The sequence below is a fragment of the Schistocerca cancellata genome, chromosome 2 (assembly GCF_023864275.1).
Source record: "Schistocerca cancellata isolate TAMUIC-IGC-003103 chromosome 2, iqSchCanc2.1, whole genome shotgun sequence".
NCBI classification, from domain to species: Eukaryota; Metazoa; Arthropoda; class Insecta; order Orthoptera; family Acrididae; genus Schistocerca; species Schistocerca cancellata.
In genome coordinates, this window is record NC_064627.1 from 917,131,825 (window position 1) to 917,155,605 (window position 23,781).

At 42.7% G+C, this 23,781-nt stretch overlaps 2 long non-coding RNA genes across 3 annotated transcripts in view; one reads left to right on the plus strand and one right to left on the minus strand.

Annotated features, from left to right (window-relative positions):
• LOC126162860 (uncharacterized) overlaps positions 1 to 5,754 on the plus strand; it is a 360,676-nt gene extending 354,922 nt beyond the window's left edge. The window contains exon 3 of the long non-coding RNA XR_007535125.1: positions 5,576 to 5,754. This is a non-coding gene — a long non-coding RNA (uncharacterized LOC126162860). The remainder of the gene's footprint in view (positions 1 to 5,575) is intronic.
• The window catches only part of LOC126162859 (uncharacterized), a 132,862-nt gene that overhangs the window by 98,524 nt on the left and 10,557 nt on the right, over positions 1 to 23,781 (minus strand). The gene's annotated exons all lie outside the window — the stretch shown is intronic.

Sequence of the window (23,781 nt, forward strand, 5' to 3'; positions counted from 1 at the left end):
GAGTGACTGAGCTATGACTGTGTTTCATATTATGAATGATTGATTGCTCGGATGAATTGAGAACTATACAATTACATTGATGGGAGGAAAAATTACAATATACTGAAAGCTACTAACACAAGCACTCGAGTGAAGCACGTTGCTACAAATGGACAGTTATTCGCGTGTCCGAAAGACAGGAAATAACTGACATCGATTCATTGGTACAACTTCGAGATTTTCAAGTTCATCATCTATAGAATAAATGCACACATTATACTTGTGCGGTCAGTACTATAAATATACTCAGGTATGTGCGATATATATATATCTCATTCGATTTGTAGGGAGCATCAAGACTACAAACAAGGGCAGCAGAATCATATCCCCCCGGCTGTGGCTAAGCCATGTCTCCGCAACATCCTTTCTTCTAGGAGTGTTAGTTCTGCAAGGTTCGTAGAAGAGCTTCTGTGAAGTTTGGAAGGTAGGAGACTGGCGGAACTGAAGCTGTGAGGACGGGTCGTGAGTCGTGCTTGGGTGGCTCTGTTGGTAGAGCACTTGCCCGCGAAAGGCAAAGCTCCCGAGTTCGAGTCTCGGTTCGGCACACAGTTTTAATCTGCCAGGAAGTTTCAAGGGCAGCAGAGATTGCAACAAGATTGTTCGACAGATGAGAGACAACAGAAATCTGACTGGCTATTGCTTGAAGAAAAATATGCATCATCTTGACAAAGCCATTTAAGAATTGATTCCAAGGGGTGAATCAATGAATTTCGGCGTCCACATACAGCTCCAATACTTTGAACAGAGTAATAATTCTTCTCTCCCATCAAAGGAGGATTTAAATGTTACGAAAATTGAACTCATGATACGATAAAAAGTAGTTTCCGCCTTGCACCTGAGAGTGATAGGTAGAAAATTGATACAAAAGCCACTGTAGGTGCAGATGAAGAACTCATCTACCCAGTACTCAAGTATTTACGTTTTTAAACAGGTCTACAGCGCAATTTGCGGTGCATGCTGGGAGAACCAGTTGTCGCGGCGTATTTTACGGGATAAGTACGAGTGCGTGGGCTCGTCTACTGCGCCCGGCGCAGAGCACCGCGTGTGAAATAAATAAGTGGGAGAAGCTGGACCTAAAAAAAAAAAGTGAGCCGCTAATGTGAAACAGGGGCGCTAATAATGGCGCATAAATCCCGCATTCCGAGTAGGAGCGCTTGTTATGCAAAGTCCTCAGGCAGGCGACGGCATCTGATGAATATTTACAGTGGCCGGCAGGCCGCGGCGCCAGCGAGGGCCCGTCGACGTCCGCGCCGCAGCGCTGCTCGCTCGTTGAAGCGGTGGCACGTCGCACCTCCAGCCGTTACGCCTACTCGCGGCTGGTTTCGCGCAACTCGCGGAAGAGCAGCTTGCGAAGCGGAGTGTCGAACTAGTGATTACCCACTCTAAAGAGCTCGGAAACTGGAGTTTGACGTCCCTCTGACGTCAGTGTCATTAGTGATTAGGCAGTAGCTCAGTCGGAAGTAGGAGGAGGCAACCGGTCGTAGTCTTGTTGCAGGACCCCGTCAGCGTTCATCCGGTATGACTAACAGAGAAGCCCTAAATCTGGACGGCCGAGCTGGGTTTTAAACACTCCTCCTGAGAAGGCGTTTTCTCTACAGAGTTAGGCTCACTGCTGCTGACAAAAGACCAATATTTTCTGAAATCTATCTAAGTCATGTAATGCAACACACCATAGCCGAAACATCTTACGACTTCTTCTTCGGAGCTTTTTTTCTACCTTGAAGTAAATAAGATTCTTTTAAGGGACCACCAATAGTTCGTTCCATCGATCGAGGACTGCAGTCACAGGAGAAACTGTTAACATAGTTTCAACCATCATTTAGCTACAATATACCAGGTCAGCAACTCGAAGCAGTTAATTCCATAAATTATCTGGGAGTACGCATTAGGAGTGATTTAAAATGGAATGATCATATAAAGTTGATAGTTGGTAAAGCAGATGCCAGACTGAGATTCATTGGAAGAATCCTAAGGAAATGCAATCCGAAAGCAAAGGAAGTAGGTTACGGTACGCTTGTTCGCCAACTGCTTGAATACTGCTCAGCAGTGTGGGATCCGTACCAGATAGGGTTGATAGAAGAGATAGAGAAGATCCAACGGAGAGCAGCGCGCTTCGTTACAGGATCATTTAGTAATCGCGAAAGCGTTACGGAGATGATAGATAAACTCCAGTGGATGACTCTGCAGGAGAGACGCTCAGTGGCTCGGTACGGGCTTTTGTCAAAGTTTCGAGAACATACCTTCACCGAAGAGTCAAGCAGTATATTGCTCCCTCCTACATATATCTCGCGAAGAGACCATGAGGATAAAATCAGATAGATTAGAGCCCACACAGAGGCATACCGACAATCCTTCTTTCCACGAACAATACGAGATTGGAATAGAAGGGAGAACCGATAGAGGTACTCATGGTACCCTCCGCCACACACCGTCAGGTGGCTTGCGGAGTATGGATGTAGATGTAGAACCATAGCAAAATATGGAGTAGGAGAAGGAGATTAGTGATCAACGCCCCTTTGACAGCTAGATCATTAAAGACGTAGCATAAGTTCAGATTAGGGAATGGCGGAGAAGGAATCGGCCGTACCCTTTCGAAGGAATCATCCCGGCATGTGCCTCAAGCGATTATGGGTACTCACGGAAAACGTAAATCAGGATGGCCCGACTCGTGTTTGAACTGTCATCCACTCGAATGTTAACCACTGCGCTTAAAAAAAAAAAATGCAAATGGATCCAAGTACTATGGGACTTAACATCTGAGGTCATCAGTCCCCTAGAACTTAGAACTACTTAAACCTAACTAACCTAAGGACATCACACACATCTATGCCCGAGGCAGGACTCGAACCTGTGACCGTAGCAGTTGCGCGGTTCCGGACTGAAGCTCCTAGAATCGCTCGGCCACCGGCTGCACTGACACACAATCGTGTAGTAATCTACGGAATTGTGTATATAAACAAAAAAATAAAAGTAATAATCGGGTTTGGAACACGAGGTGCAAAATTACAAAACTGCGACGCTAACGACTTTGCCATCGTTTCGACTACGGACATCGCGCTGTGAAAGGTTCATAAAGAACGTGGAAAAATACGTCGAAAACTTCGACCTTCGTTTTTTCAGAAATGGTAGTGTATCGACGGATAAGACGAGACACGCGTTCGCTTATTTTGACACCTCTTCCACTAAGCGAAATTTCTGGGAGATCGGGTTACAGCGCTTGCCGTGTTCTCCACGTTAGCTGCAGATTCTTGTAGGTGACCCTCAGTAAAGCTAAAAGTAATATAAAGCAGCTAAATATTGTTTCACTATGTCATCGCCAATAAATCACTTGAATAGTTTGCAAATATAAAATACACCGGGGTCTAGCGGCTTAACATGAAATGCCAAAGAGTATAGATTTGTGGGAAAGCGAATCACGAGAGCGAGGTTCGTTAGAAAATAATTAAGGATGCAGAACTGATCTGTGAACGACGCTCCGATCAAAGGTTACGTCAGGCGATTCTTGACTACTGTGATTGAGTTCGGATCTTCGCCAGGATAGAACTACGCAATACATAGCAACAATTCAGGTAAGTGCTCCGTGGTTCTTGAGACGTTCAGCATTATTACACCTCACGCTCATCAAACTGCACTAAAAATTTATTGTTCACAAAGTGACAACGTGCACTTGAAATCACAAGAGGTTACATCTAAGACGAGTAATTACTTAACAGTAGCTCCGCCACACACCGAGCCGTACCTTGTAGTGTATATGTAGATGTAATTAATAAATCGAAACGATACGCAACATGTACAGAATAAATATTACATTCATTATGGTCTATAACAAATTTTACGTCAGTAAGATCTACTAATGTAGGCTATAGCTTATAAAGTAATATAGCTAAGATGAGGTATACAACGTAGTAACAGATTACCACAATACATTTTGCTGTAGTATACTAATGCATTAAAGTAATGTATCAGGGGGATTGTATCCTCAACTTACATTAGAGTAGCCTGTATGTACAATCACTTAGAACTGTAATGTAATAATAGGCCGATTTGCTGTAGTATCTAGGCACTCAGGTTCTATGTCAGTATGAGCATATAGAATAGACATAAATATCTGAGAACACAGTAGAGTTACGTCTCACTGTGCCTTGAGCGACATTCTGACCGTTTTACAGTTTGTATAGTTCCTGCCTGCGCCATTAGAACGCTCGAGAAGCCTATGTAATCCGTGAACTACTCAGACGCCAAATGCAGGGGGATGAATTTTGTGGCTTATTCATTCTGACGAGCTTCCGTGACACTTAATCATATTTGACCATGGAAAGAGACACCATCTTTTACTAGCTCCTGAAATTTCTTTCTTTATTCAAGCCAAGGGCAGTTTCAGGCACGTACGCCCATCTTCAAATGGCTACAATCTCTTGTTATATAATAGGGGGCACACTACGTCACATTGGTAGCATGTCATCTGCTTCTTTGGCGCTATAGCTTTTTCTCGGCATTGCACGGTTTTTCACAAAATTATACACCTGCTCAAAACATAATGCAGATTTACAATTTTCATTATAGCGTATCTCGCAAAAGAATATTTCTTAGTTATTCGTTTACAGCATGTGCTTTATTACGTTACACAACAAATAACATACACTGTTAAAGTAGTAGTCTGACCTTCGCGAGTTAATTTTCCTTGGTTTTCCTTCATTCCTTCAATAGAGTGAGGGAACATTTCCATCACCATAGTTTGCGGCCGACTTCATTGTGACGTGGGCTAGTGCTAATGCTTCTCTCTTCAGTACAGAGCTACATGTCCTGGACTATGTACTTCGCTAGATTTTAATCTCTGAAATACTATTCTGTGACCAATCGGTCTCTCGGAACCTAAAAAAAATAAAACTATTGTTTTTAGCAGTCTCTCGGAAGATCCGGAAGACAGAGCTAGTGGACCGCAATAAATCATGCGTTGGTATTCTGGCCGCCGTTTACGTACTTTAACGACTTAAGCCGAGTTTTCAGATGGTAGATGCGTAGTACCAAATTGCTAAATTCGCTCGCCTGATGGAGTACTTCATGGTACTGATCTGTATTCATCAAGCGAATAAGAGTGATACATGCATTTTATGTCTTCATTTGTGTTTCAAACAACGCCATCTTACGAAGCTGCACAGGTGGCTAATTCAGCCAGTTATAGTTTGCGGGAAAGGCAGCTCACGGCCTGCGCCATTATCACGCATGCGCAACGCGCTCAACTCGATTGAGCACAGGCTGCACAGGAAGCAGAGCAACGCAAGCCACACCGCTCCTGCTGGCCCGCTTAGTGCCTGTTACTAGTAGACGTAAACATGCGACTATTCTCTTCTGGCCCTCAATCTGATAATCGTAACCGGCAAAACGTTTTTGTTACAAGCTACACGATGGTTCAGATATTGCCAACAATCTTTCGTTCAATCACAAGAAAAAGGCAATAGCTTGCGATATGTATTGGGAATGCGGTGTACCAATGTGTCGTGTAATTAAGCTTTTTCCCCATTTCCCTTTTTTTCAGGAGGATTTGGAGGATTTGTAGCGAGAAAATGTGGATGGAAGTCCACACAACTGAAATGGTACTGCCACGTCCTGGAAATACCTGTTTGAAGTCAACCTTCAGAACGGCCGATGGGAGAAAGAAAAAGCTCAAGAAAGAAGAAATAATTCATACAGTATATCAAAGAAAAGCTTTTACTGAAAAAGACGACGTTCGTGATGCCACGCTAGTGGACAGTACAAAGTTTGAAAGGTGAACCGACAAAATCAATTGTTAGAATTAATTACTGGTGGACTGACAGTTAAACGCAGTGAAAGATTTTTGCTGTTACTTGTGTGTGTTATGGTACAGTAATTGGGTCTAAAGTCCAAAGTATGAATAATAAAAATAATTCGAATCGGTCAGTTTACTATAGCTACGTTTGACTATCTCAAACAACAGATATACACGCCACCACCCGTATTGCATACACATTATTTCACACTTTTCCTAGTTCTTTATTTTTCTCATAACCCATCGGATCATATGACCTAAATGTAGCCTACTTATTGAAAAAATCTAAATATATCACGCGTAATCCACAGAGACATGCTCGCAAAAGCAAACATGAAAACGAAATATTAGCAATAGTATATGCAGACATGTAATGAAACTAGTAAATCCCCTGTTCTTTAAAGAATCAAACTCTAATGTATAAAACAGGCTTAACAGAGACATGCGCAACATGTCTTTGTCTCCCCTCCCCCCTCGCCCAAACCTCTATCACTATAGCTGGCACGCCATCAGGACTGTCACCAAAGCCCTAGCGCTCCCGAAAAGCATGAATTCGATACTAGTTTCAATCGTTATTGATTTTTTTTGTCATGGGCTCTCGCTCTCAATCCCGCACCTGCCTCTAGAGGGGTGACAGTGGTTATGATTACACTAAATCAGAAATCTTCTAAGGGCGCGCACACACGATGAGATGATGACAATGATGAGTGTTTTAGGGCGCACAAGCGCACACACAAAGTCACCAAAGTTTCATTGTAACTGGATGACTGGTATAGGAACGCATCGAAGAGCGATAAAGAAACAAATATTCATTTTTATTTATTAGATTCAGTATTTATTAATCAACATTTTCATTTTGTAACAAATATAGAATTCAAATAAAAAGAAACGTTGCATCTAGGGAGTATCGAACCAACTACTTAGCGATTATAGGACTTGGCAAAAAGCTGAGTTACAAAAAAAGACCTCGAATTTTTTTATATGTTACAGCTTTCGCTTAACCTCAGTCAATTTTCGGGTGTCTCTGAAAAGCGTATATTATCGTTTTGTTTTAGGAAATTGATTGACAGGCGCTGACCTTCGAATCCTATAACAGTTCTGTCAGAGGAATCATATTCTTGGATGTTGTTAGGTACTAGGTAGGTGTATTAGTTCGTAGCGTTTTTGTGTTGTATCTTGGTTTTCCGGTTGCTATGTATTTATCAAAATAGCTCTGAGCACTATGGGACTTAACTTCTGAGGTCATCAGTCCCCTATATTTTAGAACTACTTAATCACACACATACATGTCCGAGGCAGGAATCGAACCTGCGACCGTAGCGGTCGCGCGGTTCCAGACTGTAGCGCCTAGAACCGCTAAGCCACCCCGGCCGGCATGTATTTATCGACTGTGATTTTTATTTATAGTTAACTGTTGCTATTTCAGTTAACATATTCTCATTTTGTCATTTGGAGATAGTGAGTCAAGCTGCGGCCGCTGGAAAATGGAGTGCTATTGGAGATATCAGAACATTTACGACATATTATTCTGAGTTCAATAGAGGGGTGACAGCAGCGGTGGCAGCGAGAAAAATTTGCCCCGTGTATGGGGATGATGCCATTGGACAGAGAACGGCAAGAAAATGGTTTCCTCGTTTTAAGGAGGATCGTTTTGACATTAGTGACTTTCTCCTTTCACGAAGAGCTTAGGGGTTTGATCAAGATCGTTTAGACACATTAATCCACAAAGATCCACGTCAATGTAGTCGAGGACTGGCAAATGTGATGAACTGTGATCATTCCACCACTGTGCGACATTTGCGTGCAATGGGGAAGGTTCATAAATCGGGCGTATGCGTACCGCATGCTCGGAGCCAAGATCACAAAAATCAGCGGATGACCACATGTGAGTCTCTGCTTGCTCCTCATCAACTGGCTCGTGAACAACACCCAACATTCCCATCCTGTATCGCTACTGGTGACAAGAAGTGGCATCTTCATGCCAACAATAGGACAAGAAGGGAGCGGTTGAGCCCGAACAAAGCAGCAATACCAGTACAAAGATAATGTTAATTATCTTGCGGAATAGTGACGGTGTGGTGTACTACAAATTGCTTCTCCGAAGTGTAATCAGCACTGCTGACATTTATTGTTAACAGCTGAGACATCTTGCAGATGCAATCCCAGAACAACGACCAGAAAGAGTGCGGGAAGCACTATAACACCCGTCCGCTTTCTGCCGGACTGACAAAAACTATACAGGATTTGGGTTGGGAAGTCATTCCGCACCCACCTTATTCACCTATCTTGTACCATCAGATTTTCACCTCTTCCCCTCTCTATCGGACACCTTCGTCTTTGAGTATTCAAGATGACTGTGACAAAATTTCTAGTTGGTGTGATGTATCGCAGCTAGCTCTAAATCCGGAAAAATGTAAGTTAATGTGGATGAGTAGGAAAAACAAACTCGTAATTTTCGGATACAGCGTCAGTAGTGTGCCGCTTGACCACCACGCCGTTTAAATATCTAGGCGTAACGTTGCAAAGCAATGTGAAATACAAAGAGCCTGGAGTTCGGTTTATTGGGAGAATTTTAGTGAAGAGTGGTTCATCTGCAAAGGAGACTAAATGTAAGATACTAGTGCGACCTAGTCTTCAGCACTGTTTGAGCACTTGGGATCGAAAGATGACATTGAACCACTTTAGAGGCGGGCTGCTAGATTTGTTACCGTTGGTTCAAATAAGAAGCAAGTAACGAAACTTCCTGACAGATTAAAAATGTGTGCCAGACCAAGACTCGAACTCGGGACTTTTGCCTTTCGCGGGCAAGTGCTCTATCAACTGAGCTACCCAAGCACGACTCACGGCCCGTCCTCAAAGCTTCAATTCAGTCAGTACCTCGTCTCCTACCTTCCAAACTTCTCATCCTGGAAACATCCCCTAGGCTGTGGCTAAGCCATGTCTCCGCAATATCCTTTCTTTCAGGAGTGCTAGTTCTGCAAGGTTCGCAGAAGAGCTTCTGTGAAGTTTGGAAGGTAGGATACGAGGTACTGACAGAATTAAAGCTTTGAGGACGGGCCGTGAGTCGTGCTTGGGTAGCTCAGTTGGTAGAGCACTTGCCCGCGAAAGGCAAAGGTCCCTAGTTCGAATCTCAGTTCGGCACACAGTTTTAATTTGTCAGGAAGTTTCGTATCAGCTCACACTCCGCTGCAGAATGAATATCTCATTCAAGAAGCAAGTATTTCCAGGATGTTTCGGGAATTCAAATGCGAATCACTGGAGGGAAGGCGATGTTCTTTTCGAGGAGCTCTATTGAGAAAATTTAGAGAATCGGCATTTGAAGCTGACATCATAACGATTTTACCTCCACCAACGTTTGCGTAATGACTATGAAGATAAGGTCAGAGAGATTAGACCTCGTATGGAGGCATATAGGCAGTCGTTTTCCCCTCATCGATTGGCGAGTGGAACAGGAAAGGAAATGACTAGTGGTGGTACAGCACGCTCCGTACGGTGGCTTGCGAAGTATGTAGATGTTGTTGTAGAACTTCATTTCCGGATGAAAATGCACTTCGAACATGGTTCGACAAGTTCCCCTTATGACAACCTGATTTCTACAGTCGCAGGATCGAAACGTTGTCCCAGCGTTGACAGACTGTTATGGACAGTGAAGGAGAATATATTATTATAACTAAAGTGCCTTTTACGTTTATCTGTTGTGTTTGTTAAAGTTACGGAAGAACGCTAAGAAATTACGCACCAACTCAATTCAATACGCTGCGTTTGAAGGCGTTCACATTTTCTGGCGATGTCGAAGGACAAAGAGGACTGAAATTAAAATACACATGTTGCAGATGGATAGACATGCGACGTCCAGATGATGGTAACGGAGAGCAGCGTTCGGCGCCCGTGGCAGGACAGCGTGTGCCCCGCCGGGGAGGGAACAGACAACGGCGCTGCCGGGCCGGCGCTCTTATCCCTCAGCCATCTCAAGGACGGCGCCAATTACCGCCCCCACCACCGCCCCCGCCCCAGCGCGGCGCAATTACTTGTGCGGCGCTGGCAGGTGGGCAGCGGCTCGAATTTGTTGCCCGTTGTCGCGGCCGCCTGTGTTGACACCTCGACCACTGTGCGTCACCGGATTAGACGCGTTTATCTGGCCCCAAGTCGGCGCGGCCGCCCTCTGCTCGCCATTACCAGTGCTGCGTTGCGCCCCGCTTCCATCAGCAGCCTTTGACACGCAACCACGCTGGCCCACGGCGCCGTGATGTATGAGCTCAGTATATCAAGAAAGAAACACCAACACGTCCCATGTAAATGTGGTTATTTATACCGCGCCTGACGATTCATCAAATCGTGCTCGTAGGTGGTATCTGGGAACACGAGTGTAAATAGATTGCTTACACCGGAATGGATCGTGAATCACTGCTACTTCCTTCGTCGAGACCATCAGTATTTCATTAGCACACACGAGAAATATCATTGTCCAATGCCCGTTTATGATGCTTGGCGTACTTTGAATTATTGCTCTTTCTGAAACGAGGGAATAAAAAACACTTAACTGACAATTCTGCGGGAGCTGGTGCACCTTGACATTAATCCGTTGTTTTGCTTTATTTCACAATTTTTGCTACAAATTTATTCACCCATTTGCACTACATCGATTATATAGTTAACTCGAGCAGAACCAATCAACATGCAGGTACACAAATTACACTTACTAATGACACGAATGCAGAGATGAAATGGTTCCATGAACGCCACAGGATGTGAACAGATCGATATCTCACAGAGCGACATCAATAGCTAGGATCAGTCCAGACAAAGGGTAAATGCCTATAGAGATTGTAAAACGGAATGTCATTTCTGAAATAGCAGATACCTCGAAGGTCGAACAGGAGATGGACTGAACTAATTGATTCAAAGAAGACTGCAAAATATCGAAGTTGGAAGGTGAATTAGAGCTAATGATATTTTTTCCTTTTTTTTCAAATTTATAACGGTTTCACGCTGCACACAGAGGCAGTGAACGATGTACATTTCATGGACAAATGCCCGTTGATAGTAAGTATGTCTGTTTTCATTTCTAATGAGTTTTCAAGCAAAAGGTGCACCGCCATGATCCGATAAAGCATACGCACTTGTAATATAGCCCGCCGGGGTGGTCGAGCGTTTCTAGGCGCTACAGTCTGCAACCGCGGGACCGCTACGGTCGCAGGTTCGAATCCTGTCTCGGGCATGGATGTTTGTGATGACCTTAGGTAAGTTAGGTTTAAGTAGTTCTAAGTTCTAGGGGACTGATGACCTCAGAAGTTAAGTCCCATAGTGCTCAGAGGCATTTGAACCACTTGTAATATAAACGCACTCTGTACATCTTTTCCTCATGTTTTACATTATTTCTCGTAGTAGTAAGAAAATTATAATCATTCGCAGCAATTTTGCTTCTCCGATGCATCTTATCTATAGCGCAGACCCACATTCAACTATTATCTTTGGTGACATACGAAGTTTGTTTTCAATGTTTGCACACTTCAAGTTTGTTGGCGATGTATGTACAATGAAAACCAAATGACCTAGACCAATTTCGCCGTGCACCACCAGTGAAACAGATTTTTGGAACATAAAGGTGCGTCTGCTTCACCAGGTCACGACGAAACACCTCGTGTGAATCTTAGAAACCCTGATGGTTAAGCATTCGCTTCCATGTAAGCATTGGAAATGAAAACAAGAATACAGCCAGTTTAAGACTTTTACTTAGAAAATATAGAGATACTGACTGCCTACATAGTACATAAAATACAATGAAACGATAAAAAGAAAAAAGCAATTTTGTTCGGACATACACGCCAGTTTCCGCCCAGCATAGCAAAATATTAATATGGATTTAAAACACGAAAGCTAACTGGCGTACAGACAGTATCAAGGTATGAGTTTTTTTCCGTTTATATATAAATCATCAGAAAACCTTAGCTCAGTCAGCCATTGAGGGCAGAGGAATAGGTTGTGTGTGTGATCTTGTTGAAAGATCTATCCTATCATTTACATGAAGTGACTTCTGGAAATCTCAGAAAAATTAAATTTGGATGGTCAACGGATATTTGAATCCCACTCGGTCTTACAATCAAATTTAGTGTCGCCATCACTGGTCCATCTCTCTTGGTGTAACACATACATACCAAAACCAGTTATTATGGGAAGTGAGGTAGAGATCATCGGAAACATATCGCACTTCACCTAGGGTACGATAACTTTTGTTTTTATTTCTTGGGAACTGTTTACCGGAAACCTTACAAGTCCATATAACGGCAAAACACAAGAAAAGGCGCTGCTCTCATAACTACAGGTCGTATTCTGGTACTGCACAAATAGTTTTCCACTTCCAGATGTCTCCTTATGTTGTGACAATTTTATTCAAAAGTAATCAAATGGATCAAATGGCTCTGAGCACTATGGGAATAAACATCTGTGGTCATCAGTCCCCTAGAACTTAGAACTACTTAAACCGAACTAACCTAAGGACATCACATACATCCATGCCCGAGGCAGGATTCGAACCTGCGACCGTAGCAGTCGCACGGTTCCGAACTGAGCGTCTAGAACCGCTAGACCACCGCGGGCGGCCAAAAGTAATCAGTTCAGTGGCAATGGACATACCAAGTTCCAGAATATTGTACACGAAGAATGACACATAAGAACCGACTCTGCGGTGCAAACTTATCTATTATCGGAATGTATTCGATTAGTGAAGGTACCCTTCAAAATAGGACCACTTTGAGTCCACCCAATTTAGCATTAGCTCTTTCCATTGCTCTAAAGGTCTCTGTGTGTAACTTTTCCCTCAGACTGCTCAGGGGCACCACCCGTTTTACCCTTAAGCTTCAGTTGATCTATTTTAATGAAACACGCCACAGGGTAAGCAGATGGTTTAAGTTAGTAAAACAGCGGCACTCTGAAAGCCCAATAGTTCCTTAGTAACGAAAGAAATCTCACTTCGTATTATTAGAGGTAGAATAACATCTATTTTAGATATTCCATTTGTTGGCTACCTCGCGGCCGGGCGGTGTGGCCGAGCGTTTCTAGACGCTACAGTCTGCAACCGCGGGACCGCTACGGTCGCAGGTTCGAATCCTGCCTCGGGCATGGATGTTTGTGATGACCTTAGGTTAGTTAGGTTTAAGTAGTTCTAAGTTCTAGGGGACTGATGACCTCAGATATTAAGTCCCATAGTGCTCAGAGCCATTTGAACCATTTTGAAGCTACCTCTCGTCTTGTTAGAAGGAATAACAAATAATTAGTTACATACAGGGCGCCTCCACCACCATTACAAAGCCTTGACTACGAAGAGCGGTTGTGATGTATGACATTAGCATAGCAAGAAAGAAACACTGGACCAGAGCTGTAAAGGCAGTTGACGGTTCATCAGTCTGTGCTTGTACTTGTACAGAAGGCAAGTTAAATAAACCATTTACACCGGAATGCCTCGTAAATCACTGCGCGCTCCTTCATCGTCGTATGTAATTAATTAATTCTCGAGAGCATTACCATGGCACGCAGAGTGCTCATGACTCTTATCGATTACTCTGTTACCAGCTCTCTCTGTGGCAAGAAGTAGTTCATTGCGTAATTTGCAGCAAGGATAAGTTTACACACTATATATTGAGGAACATCGTTCGTTATATGTGATTTGTAGTTCTCAATTTCTGTTGTTAGGTGGGGCAATGTCTGTAGGGAAAACCTCAAGCATAGTGTCCCGTAATTGATGGTGTTACTGACAGGCACTTTCATCTTATTTTTCATTTACGTACTTGAGTAAAAGGAGAGTTTTTTGTTCTGTGACAATTAACTACAGGAAATTACTTAATTTAGCGACGTCCAGCATTATCTGAGCGTCAGTAAGTTTTGGAAATTCTTCGACGGATGTCCATATTAGTTACCTCTATAATCTTGTCAGCTGTGCCAAGCTGGTGGAATTTCCAAAAAAGGATTACCTCAGTGTGATTAATCCGAGAAATAGTCTCGAACAGCGGTGAGCGATAGCTCGGAAGAAAACACGGAACTAAACCAGACGCAAACCGAATCCGCGCGTCAACTTAATGACGCTACGTCGTGTACCCTAGCCAACTGCAGTGCGATTTTCTTAGGTCTGGCTTGCCCTTCCATGTGAACTGACGGCCAGGTTTTCACCTCAGTCTCAGAAATACATCACATGGACTCGTAAAACACTAATTCGTGCTGTGTACAGGACGTTCCTTCCTCGAGATTAAAATAACAATGTGGTCAGGAACGGCTTACAGCAACAGACACCAGTGCCCGATCCACGACGAGCAAGATTCATACCCTTCAGGTATGGAATTTGCAAAGAAAACTGGATAATTCAAAAAATAAGGTACATCTCAATCATGTGAACGTTTAGTGGCATTTCACCTGCCAAAATGTAAAACAGCGAACTATCGCAGCAATTATTGCGCTGGCTCGTGTTCGAGTGATTGAAACCCCGATACGGCCATCCGCATGTGAAGTTCTCTACATTTCTTTAAGTTGTGACAGGAAAATACTGGGATGAGGGCTGCAACAAGAGCGCAGAATACTTAAACTTCCACCCTCTGCTATCTTAATATCCTCGTTATGGACAAAGCTACTACAGAAGAAGACCATGCGATCTGAACATAATTATATCGAGAAAGGTGTCTCACTCAGTATTTTTCACTTATCAAAACGCACGAATCAAGGATCTAAATAATAGTCAGTACTTTTTTGTACAGAGAAACAGTTCAGATTTTTTTTTCTTTTCATACATCCTGTAGTGTTTTCGGCTATTTCTGCATTCTAGTCCACACATGCAGCAGCTATCCTCAAACAAAACGTAGTACCAAACTCTGATGTGCGTCTGATCAAGGGCGAATCTCCTACAGCTAGTTCCATATATGGCTAATTTTACTAGAGAAGACACTGATAAAATGTGATCTATATTCAACGGTATTTTTCTGTAAAAAGTTGACTGAAATAAAATTTGAATATGACATTCAACATTAAATGTACAGAAAAATCTTTAAGAAATTGATGCGTACCGCATTTTAAGTGCATTTCTCGTCATTTTAGTTGGCCAATGTGACTGGAATTTATTTAGTGTCCAATAAGGTTTAAGTTTGTTCTCTCTAAACCTGAGGAGAAGGATGTTTTCTGGGTGTATCTAAATGTATTAGAGACAGTCGAATGTGTTACACGAGTTCTTAAATATAGCATGCAATTATTTTACGGTCAGTTTCCTCTGATGAAAAATTTTAATTAAAAAGATTCGAGCTGCCACTGCTGCTTAGGAACTATATGTGGTAAATTCGGTAAATCTTTCGTTTGGCTAATTAGTATATATTGTAGTTTTTAAGACTATACACTCTCGCAGAAAAAGTTGTAAAGAATTATACATAGGTAACAGCACAAGGAATAAGTCGAACGTCCCAGTGTATCATTACATGACACGTTGACACATATTAAGTATTACTTCCTCTGGTTACTGTAATATTCATCCCGGAAAAGTAAATGAAAAACGAAGACGATCTCGCTAAACCCTTTCACTGACTTCAAGGAAGAGATATACGAAAAGTATATACAGAATTTATCGATTTGTTGCTACCGTCGTCTGAAGAAATGAAGGGCTAGGTAGATTAGTTGGGGATGGAAAAGGAACTAGTCTCCGCTGTACTGAAGAGTCATTCGAGCGCTCGCCCGAAACTATTTATGAAAACAATAGCAAATCTAAATTACGATGGCCAGGGTTGGCTTTAAACGGCATTCATCCAGAAACTTAGTCGAAGTTTTCATCACTGCGCTACTTCATTGCGTAAGGTGAACCCAACACTGACAACTTATTTGTAAAGCAAGTTCGTAATCCCACACACCTAACGGTGTAGCTACAGTAAATATCCGGGAAAATGAAAATTCGCTCAAGCTGCGACTCAACAGGTGCTATGAATCATGAATGTTCCAGCTTTTGACTCAGCGAGAGGGAGAGTAACAACTGCGCTCGATTTCCGCTGAACCGCTCCGTTTCTTACAGCTTGGGAAACAAGCAAAGAAGTTTGAAACAGTTCAAAATATTCTTTCAGTTTAAACCAAATATAAGGTTGTGATTTAATTATTAATTTCATTTTTCTTCTCAGCAGTTAGGATCACAAAGCTGCGCAAAAGTGGTATCTTTTAGGTGTTGAACTTCATATAGATGGTTTGGTCATGTAACCTACAGATATTAAGATCTTGAGAACTGTTCTTATACCCGGGTGGCCAGAAACAGTCTGAAAAGTCTTTAAGGGTGATTCAGGGAAGATTGTGCTCAGAAATAATTGTTAAGAAAAAGTTCGATATGTTCCGCCGTTTCCGAGTTATTTAGCATTGAAGTTAGGCAATTACGTCGTTGTACGCGCAATTTCAAGCACTTGCACGCGCGAAAATGTGGCAGAGCACACAGATCTGTGGGTCCGTGAGTGTCCTCTTGTTCAGACACTCATTACCAGTTAAAATGTACCATTTTCGGAAGTGATAAATTCAAGCTAGGTGAGTCAAAGCTACCTTTGTTCGGTTTGAGGAAACCAAAAGAAGAATACGTTTGGCGGCACCATCTCTGGAAGGTTGCTTGAATTTGCGCGTGCGATAATTTGATTGACTAACTTCAGTGCCAAGTATCTCCGAAACAGTGAACGTATCGAAGTCTTTGCTAAAGAACTACTTCTTAGCACAACTTCCTCTGCTGCACAGTTACAAACTTAACAAACATTTCAGGCTGTTACTGACCATCCTGTACAGACCATGATTCTCACCCCTTTTCTTTTTTTTATTTTTTTTTTTAAGGAACTCTGCATACAAGACGAGATGACGGTATATGAGGGTACGTTGTCAGTTTGCACTCTAATAACACTAATTTTGAAAAAACTTAAAATGTAAAGGAAAGCAACACGTTACGAACAAGTTGAAAAGTGTGTGAATTGGCTAAACATGTCTTAGGCTTTGTCTATGTAAATATCACATTGCAGCAATCAGTACTGTGCAAGAGCGTCATGGGAGGGGAAAAACAGACCGTTCTTTGTTTCAAGAGCAAACCTATCAGCTTGTTTATGTACCGGAATGGAACGTGCTAGTTCTCGTATGTTACCGGTCACGTTATTCCACAATAGAGCTACTTAGGACACAAAAGCAATAAACTAATGTAAGCACTTTTAACATAATGAGAATTTAGAAACAATGTATCGAGTGTTGATAGGATGTTGCGGAGGGATGTACACTGTTACAGAAGGGGTACAGAGGTGGGTTGCAATAACTGGAGACGAGGGATCAAATGCAGCGGGATCCTATTAGTCTACCATGGCTACGTAAGGTACTCATTCGAGTGTGGTTCTTACGTCTGGCTATTTTATATTTTCTGCTGTTTGAAACTTGACCAATATTAAATGATGTAGTTGTTGCGCAACTGCCTGGTTTTGCTGATATAAGGATCGGACATTCGCTGCCACGCTTGTGTCCTTGCAGAGTGTGTGTGTGTGGGGGGGGGGGGGGGGGCAGCGAATTAGTCCTTTAGCAAAGGTTTATTTTAATTCCGAGAGGAATGTTTTGTCTTCACAACGCCTGAGTTGTTGGGACGACATCCGGCAGATACCTAAAAGAACGTCGAAAAAGCAGCCGAATGAAAATCAAATGATATTTGGAAGCAACTACATATAGTCAGGGGAAGTGATTTTCGACATCATCAAAGTAGTATGAGCATCAGCTAACCGTAATTCTTGCTAGCAGAAAGCAAGCGTTTACTTGTACACATAACAGAAACTAGCAAAGGTAATCGTTCTTTTCTTAGGATTACTATTCGGGAATACCTCTCTGTGTAAGAAAATACGTGTCCTAGTGAAGTTACTGTGACAGTGTGTTAAATGCTGGCCATTCATTATAGTTACTGCTTTGAAGCACGTCCAGTGCCTTGAAACGTCCCCTTAGAAAAATTAATGAATGACAGTGCTGGTAAACCTCTACGTTATTTAATTTTCAAACAGCTGAGCAACTCATACATTTCTCTCTTTACTTATTCTGATCAACACTAAACTGACACATAGTATTTTTAGCGCAACGCAATCTGACTTTCAATAATCCCTACAAAAGAATGGCCCTGACTAACAATAACCTACATCTTTAATGAATCACTTACGTCACAAAAATCTTCGTTACTTGAATTACTGCAATAAAACGAGTGCCAATAGTCAGCTAAATAAAAGATTCAAACTACTGAAGGCATTAACTACTGATAGGCATAGTTAGCAAATGAAAGATTTTGATAGAGAACAAACAATGTATTTACCTTAATAGTATTTAAAAGTCATAATATACATCAGTTCATGACATCCAGTCTTACAAATTTACTGTCTCTGATGGACACACGTCCAGATCATCCGCCCTCAAAACTCCGCCATCTCTCTCCCCACATCCACCATTGCTGGCAGCTCACCTCCAATTGCGCAACGCTACGCGCTGTTCACATCCAACTGCCCCACACTACAATAGCGAATGTTCCAACAATGCCAACCAGCCACAGACTGCACACAGCACAGCCAGTGATTTTCATATAGAGCGCTACGTGGCGTTACCAGCATAAAAACCTAAACAGCCTACTTACAGCCTTTACCAAAGACAGCAGCAACATTTGCGTCACTTCTTTAAAATTTCCTATTCATAGAAAATACTTTTAGATTTAACGATAATAACCTCGAAATCCCGAAAATATAACATGTTTTCTTTAATTGATGATTTTAGTATCTACCGGGGCCTTTATTTATAAACGTCTTATAAATATTCAAATAATCTCTATTTGCACACAAATAACCATTTTTAACCATTGGAAGTTGTAGGTGGATTCTCACACTTACCTTTTCTCCCATACCTCATAACGTGTCGCATAGAAATGCGTTTCTTTTTTGTTGATAACAGCTTTGCGTAAACTTCAGCTTAGTTCATTCCGTGTGAAACGTCTTACTCAGTCGTGAGTATCCTAAAAGTGCGGATCTGTTAAATTAATTGCTTCTCAATTGTCTAATGCTTTCAAGAATTATCTGAAAAACATTTCAGCACCCACATCCTCGCTTCTGAGGAAAACACATGGTCAGTAAGAGCAAGAGGTGCGGAATCCTCCTTTCACACTGATTAAAACGAAGCTTACGTGTAACTGGATAAAGGCATCTGGTGGGATTCCCGAAGCTTATTTATACAACTGTAACAGCATACGGATCTCTACCTTTTTTTCATATAACTTAGCGAAAGCCGGCCGTGGTGGCCGTGCGGTTCTAGGCGCTCCAGTCCGCGAGCCGCGCTGCTGCTACGATCGCAGGTTCGAATCCTGCCTCGGGCATGGATGTGTGTGAGGTCCTTAGGTTAGTTAGGTTTAAGTAGTTCTAAGTTCTAGGGGACTGATGACCACAGCAGTTGAGTCCCATAGTGCTCAGAGCCATTTGAACCATTTTAACTTAGCGAATCGGTCTAACTGACCCTTTAAAAACATAAATCAAAGATGTTTTTGTTGTTTCATTTATTTTGCCTCCTACATGTGAAGCAGCAGCCTTTGGCACAGGAGCCGTGCTCACCGGGGTTCCACCCAAAATTCTGAGCTTCAGATCGCATCGGTGTCTCCACAGGCAGTTCCAGTACTCTGCCGAGAAAGCACCTTCAATAACATTAAAGGTGGAGCGTGAATTCTAGCTCTAATGAAGTCCTGCGAGGAAGAAATCGATAGGGGTTAAATAGGGCGAGCGAGGTCATTAGCCTAGAGTAAAATTGAGCTCATTCGAAACACATACGGTATCGTATTCCGCTGCCACATCGACTAAAACACTTTGACAGTAAAACGTCGATTTAAGTTACGTTGATAGATATCACAATAATTAGGTACATTTCTCGAAAGTTGTAAAGCACTCGGAGCAATATCCTCCACGAAAGGCTGGCAGCTGCCGCTCCGTACACATGGAAAAAAGTGCAGTGTTTGTAAATATGGAAAAGGCTCCGAGGCTGTTTGGATACAACATCGGTGATACACAGATTCAGCACACGGTAGTGAAAATCTGAAGAACCTCTCTGGAAAGTTATAAGATGAAAGAAGACATTAATTCTGAATGGGGTATGTTGTACGATTTCTGGGAAGAACGTTGCTTAAGAAAATGAAAGCAACTAAATCGTGAAACCCTATTCATACCTGGAGGATGTTTATCGACAGAACTGAGTGAACGGAGAACTCAAAAAGAGGATAAGATGACTCCTCACAGGTCTTACACAGAACTGTCTGAATCGCTCTTCATTTATCAAGTCAAAAATAGTACTTAAACGTACCATGTATAAGGCTTATACAAGAAAAGCTTAAATACTACTTTTCACACGATACACAGTATTGATTTTTCCCTTGCTGTCTGACTTGATGTTTGTAATCTGCCGAAACTCTTTTTGTAACAAAGTGCGTTCTAGACAGCAAATTTTGTAAAAGTGTTTCATCATGATAGCTGACTCCTACAACGACTTCGTCTTCCATTATCTTCACAGGTCTGTTAATTAGTCAGCGTGAGTACTCTGAAGACATGTTCGACCGTTCTATAAGAGGTAACTTCAACACCAACTTTTGTCTTGCCTGAAAATGTCCTAACTATTGCCAGAAGAGCGTCAAAATGTTTTTAAGACCAACTACGTAGAAGTATCGTATGAAACACTGACATCCAAGTTACAAGGAATTCGCCGTGTAAATAACTACTTAAAGATAAGACACGATGCCCATGCCAGAGGCTTTTCTTGATGAATGAATCAGCGACGAACCATACTGCCAACAGTCTTACGGCAAAGTCACTCCTTTACCAAGCTTACCAACCCCGGATAATCACAATTTCAAAGTAATGGTGACGCTGAAAACGTACTGACTGTATAGGAAGCTTCCAGTAGTGAGAGTCAACTTAAACATGGTTTACGAAGGGGACTTTTTTCGAAATAGTGCTTATATGTACTCAAGACGTTTACAGATAATAAAAGTTAATAAAAAACATTTAAGAAAGTTTCTATTTAGCAACTCAAACTCCGTTCACATATTTTTACTTAAGTGTATGGAGCAGGGAGAACAAACTTCAACATGCCACCGACCTAGAGGTCATTACTGACAAAACCCAGTTAGGGCTGGACAGGGATGAGTAAGGCTATGTACGAGAAACCATTTTAGCATCCGTCTTCAGTTAATTCGGGACTGATAGGCGCGAATTTGAAGTGTGCTTTTCCCGAATAAGGTATCAGTGTCCTTGCAGAAGGAATTTTTGCCCATATATTTATCTAGTGTGTGTGTGGGGGGGGGGGGGGCGAGCACACGCTTTTATTAAACTCTCGTTCGCACCTGTTACCGCAGAAAAAACACTTAGGGGAAGAAATCCGTGGTGTTATTATAGAAATATTAAAACTTTCCGTTGAAGTGATTCAAAGGTAAGATGTGGTGGTGGTGGTGGTGGTGGTGGTGGTTAGTGTTTAACGTCCCGTCGACAACGAGGTCATTAGAGACGGAGCGCAAGCTCGGGTTAGGAAAGGATTGGGAAGGAAATCGGCCGTGCCCTTTCAAAGGATCCATCCCGGCATTTGCCTGAAACGATTTAGGGAAATCACGGAAAACCTAAATCAGGATGGCCGGAGACGGGAGTGAACCGTCGTCCTCCCGAATGCGAGTCCAGTGTGCTAACCACTGCGCCACCTCGCTCGGTCAAAAGGTAAGATGTAAAACCTAAATCAGTCGAGTGTCTTACCATGCATACCTCATTTCTTAATGTGTCATTGATCGTGCCAAATCATGTTTCTCATTACAGAATTATGTTCAATGAAGGGACCCCATTCGCATACTTAAACGCTGGTTTGTTTCAAATTACAAACAAAATGATTTTTAAAGCAGTATGTTACGTGCCTGTTGGACAGAGCTGTCTCAAATTAGTACAGTGCGATATTCGTTTTGTCACTATATATTAACAGCGCACAGTAAAACATGAAGAATAACGAGTACTTCAGAAGAGACAGTGCCGCGCTGACTGCAAAAGCACTGTTAAAATACATATCACTGAAATAAATAGCGCACTGGACTAATTTGGGACCTCTCTATCCAATGGACAAACAAAATAACATTTTAAAAATAATTTTGTTTGTAATGGGAAACAAACCGATGGTTTCCGTCGACACTAAGAAACACGAGACGAGCAGGATTTGTTTGTGCAGACTCTAGCTACAGGTTGTAAAAATGAAACGGCAATTACCTGCCGAAACACCATGGAAAACGCGCGTGACGACTCATAGGAAAGAGACCCAGTACCTATAATTTTGACATTGTAATTTCCTGATAGATTAAGACGAACTGCCCTCTCAGCTTCGCTTCTGCCAGTACACTACGCCTTTGCAACAGAATTTCTGTGGAAAGCAGTAGGTGCTGTTGAGAAAGGGCATCGTTTCTGGATACCTCAGTCGGTAAGAATATTGCACGCGAAACGCGAGGTTCCGGGTTCGAGTCCCTGTTCGTCACACAAATCTAATCTGTCAGAAAGTGTGAAAACAGCGCACACTCCCGCGCAGTGTGAAAGATTAGTTTTGGAGGCACAAGCTTGCTGCTTGACATCCCGGTTGCTGGCTCAGCTCGCGTGTAACTGTTGCTGCTTCCGTGCTGCGGTCGGACGCATCTACGGTGCTGTGAGACGCGTGCGCGGAAGCATTTCCCGCAAAAAAAGGGGGAGTGGGAGTGTTGCGCTACCAGGAGGCTATAGTGTAAACAGGCGTCAGCTGAGTGTCGCAGTTATTTACATTGGCGGCAGCGGCGCATCACATGGTGGGCCATTGTGGGGCGGCGCTTTGTTCTCGTGCTATTATCTGCTGCCGGCCACCTCCTCCGCCACGCTGCTGCGATTCCGTCACCGCCTCGCTGCCTCTGGCTCCCGCCTCCCACTATTTCAAGACGCCTACCTCTGCACACGTCACGTGATGCCACCTGACACTTCGATAAGTAGGAGACCTGGCACCTCCTCCTGATACAACTATAGCCACCACTTTCAACAAACGCCGGCGATCGATTTTTTTTTTTTTTTCCCTCCCAACTTTCCTGTGCGGATGTTTACAAAGATACTCAACTCACGGCAGTTACATACCTGGACATGGCTCAAATCTTGGACAGGGATTGGCTGAATGGTTTACTGTACAAGTTAATAAAATTACAATTCCCACAGTATGTTGTCAGATCAATTAGTTCGTATCTTAAAGAGCGTACATTTAGTGTACTCAGGAGCGACTCTGCGTCTGGTGTCTACCCTATAAGCCCCAGCGTGCCACAAGGTTTCCTCTTGTAACAAGCACTGCTTAATATACATTTGTCTGACATACCAGGCTTCCTTCGCTTATGACACGGCGATACACTGACTACAACGCACCGAACATTCACCACCATCCCCCACGGGCTCTGCTACTGCCTTATGACATGGCGGGCCAAGATAAATGTGGGCAAAAATCAAGCTAAGTTTTAAACAAGAAAAAGACAGGATTTATATACTCCACAGCTGCTATACAGTAAAAGTATTCCTCGGAGCGATTCCGCAAAATATCATGTAGCCCACCTCGATAAAGGTCTAACCTTCACGAAACACACAGCCGATGTCGCAAACAGTCTACACAGCGTATTACCTGCCTTGTATCTCCTAGCGAACAGGTCTCCAAACAGAAAAAACCGACCCCTTCATAAATTGGTAATACGACCAGTCAAGCTGCATGCATTCCACATATGGGGACATGACGCGTTTACGCATCTCCACAAACTTCATGTTGTTCATGCATCGTTTTTACTGCTCCATGGTTTGTTATTACCAAACGGGATCCAATCCACATCTGAAAATTTTAATGCCAAACTTCCTTCCTCCAGCTACAACTCGTCCGTTAATTATCCACGTATGAACTCAATGGCCGTCACT